Source organism: Amblyomma mixtum, chromosome 7 (assembly GCF_055824585.1).
Source record: "Amblyomma mixtum isolate Tamu chromosome 7, ASM5582458v1, whole genome shotgun sequence".
Taxonomy (NCBI): domain Eukaryota; kingdom Metazoa; phylum Arthropoda; class Arachnida; order Ixodida; family Ixodidae; genus Amblyomma; species Amblyomma mixtum.
In genome coordinates, this window is record NC_143018.1 from 40,726,278 (window position 1) to 40,729,326 (window position 3,049).

Consider the following 3,049-nt stretch of genomic DNA (forward strand, 5'->3'; position numbering starts at 1 on the left):
GTACACCATATACCACTCACCAAGGAGTCGAACAATACATTCAGACAGAAGAATTCCACATCAAACGCAGTTACGCAGGAACAAGCAACCTGTACATTAAAGGGGTCATTTATGATCTCCCAACAAATCGTGGCGTTCTAGCCACGACCGTTGTTATGCATACTTAAAAAAAGAAGCAGGGCTCTACGTGGGCATTTTAGCTAAAAATTGCAATTTGAAGTTGACTCTAAGCCCCTCCCCCGACAGCGCCGCCGTCTGGTGGAAAACCGATGCAAAATCACCTTGACACATTACAGTTAAGCCGCCGAGATCGGCAGTAGACAGAAAAGGGAAGGACACGGACCTCTGTTGCCTTTGTCCCCCTGCCGTCACTCCCCCCCCCCCCCCTTTACCCTCAGCACTCCTATCCCGAACAGCGAGCCACCCACTCCCCTACGCTCGTTACGAGGAGTGCGCAGTTCACTCGTTCAGTTGAGAGAAAGCACGTGAGCGTTGGTTCACGGCGTCATGAATCGCGAGCGCGTTAGTCTTACCTGACTACCACACGGCACAGCACAAGTTTTAAAAATTCAATTACAAATTACTCGTTGCACCAAATGACCTCATTCCCAGTTGTTCCGAGAGTCATAGCGAACAAAATGAGTCTGAAAAACGCAGTCATAACCCATTTAAATGTTATTCGGTGACAGCACCCACACATCACACAGCCATCCTCACTCCTTAAACCTTACCAGTTATCAACAGTACACCGACACAAACCTAAACACACCCGCAAGAATCGGCACGTGTTACATGCGGGCCCTCGGTGACCTTGCTTACATATGCAAGCCCGCACGTCTTGGTTAAGCCACAGGGTGTCTTAGCAGATTATCTCGGCAGCAACCTCCCCATCTTTATCACTACCCATACATTCAAAACCAAAATATTCTTCCCCACTCTTCTCTTCCGTGATATGTCAGTGCACATTAAAGAACCCCAGGTGGTCGAAATTTCCGGAGCCCTTCACTACGGCGTCCCTCATAGCCTGAGTCGCTTTGGCACGTTAAACTCCAATAACCCAAAGCACTCAACTGCTCTGAGAGCGAGACAAACTTGGCTCTCATCTTGCGCCAGAACCAGCTCCCTGGGCGAGTAGGATTGAGCAAGCTTTACACACCCCCAGCAAACGAGTCAAGAAGATTATTCAATTTGATCTACAAAAGACACAAAGTGAACAAGGAAGGGGAAGGGGGCTTCTGTTCACCTGGGCCATACGAAGTCTTCTTGCCGAAACGCTGGCAAGCACCCTGAGGCTTTCCTCTTCCTTGTTCTCTTTGTGATTGCGAGAACCGTCTCGCTACCTTGATCTACAAAAAGGGCACTGACATCAACCGAACTCTACAAGACATATGCACTGCGAAAACAATTCTATCGATTGGGACGGAATCACTTGTCCTGGGCCCCCTCGGCCTAATCCGAACCTCGACAAGGACAACACCCTTGATGAAGTCGAACGATCACTGATTACCATACGCCGCCCAACAGCCCCCGGACCAGACCACATGACACACAAGGTCCTCCGCAACCTTGACGACACCTCACTTTAGGAACTGATGGAGCGCTGCCCTCCACCTGGAAACATGCACACATCACTTTTATTCCCAAACCCAGCAAGGCAGTCATCCTCCGAAACCTTTGCCCTGTCTCCCTCATCTTTGCGTGAAAAAACTGTTTGAACATGTTTTCCAGCCAGCACTATACCATCCGTCCCCATCCAGGTCAGGTATGTTGGTGAGTTGTTTAGCCAGGAACTGCACCTTGTGGAGTGTTCTGGATTGGGAGGGTTAATAAAGGTGACACTCCACAAGGTGCAGTTCTCTGCTCCCTCCTACTGAAAATAGCGTTAGCCCACTATCATACCTGACCTCCGCGCGGCACTATACACCTACGACACCACTTCATGGACGACAAAAGGCTCCATAGGAGAGACATAAAATACTTTACAATATATAATTGATATTATCACTTCGAAACTGACCTTTATGGGCCTTAAGTGTGTTCCATTCAAATGATCACTCCACGTGATCAGACAACTTCCTCGGGTTCTACGCATACACTGCGACACACCCCTGGCCAACAGACTCGGAATCCTTGGCCTCTATATATACAAGACACTTTGGGTGACACCCTCATATAGAACTCCTAGACAAGGAAACCGAAATTAACGGCAGGCTTAATTCGCAGATTTGCTATATGCAATCACGGCCTGCCGAAGAAGGGAACCCTTAACATGACAGACGCCCGAATCACCAGCCGATTGAGTTATCACCTTTCCTACCACTTTCTCATCAAAACACAACAAGATAAAGCTGATGTCCTTATCATAAATGCGACCGCCTGAGCACTCCGCCTGCAACTGTCAGTTTGGTACGTTCCTTATTAGATTATGGGTTCACTGTACGGTTGGGCAGGTCTGTAATGCCGTAAAAATTGGATCGAGTGCAAAACTGAGGCCTAGCGCTCTCATGTGGCGCATACAGAACAACTCCCATAGTCAACCTCTGTGCAGAAATAAATGAAACCTCCCTTGAATACAGAAGAATCGCTACCAAAACATATATACTATCCAGTTGTGGCGAAATGTCGTTGTTGAATATTATTTACCCACAAACCGCAAGCTACCTGGCCACTTGTATTGCGATTCGAAGAGATATGCCAGAATCTCAATATACAGGACACATTACCTGACAAATAGATTCACAACAGCGCTACGGAACGAGGACAGAAGGAACACGAAAAACACAGGACGGGCGCTGTCCTGACATTTGTGCAGCTGCAGGAAAAATAGTAAACGAGAATCTCACGAACAGTATTATTTACACAGGCCCCCTAATGGTACTGACATCTCTTCACTCTAGAAGTGCAATCACTCCGTCACTGGGTGACACAATTCACAACATAGCAAAAGACAAAATTATGCTGGGTCCCCAGTCATGTCAGAATGAAAGGCAACGACAGAGCAGATTTGTGCGCTGCTGAAGCTTGTGGGAAGACAAAATAAACAATGTAT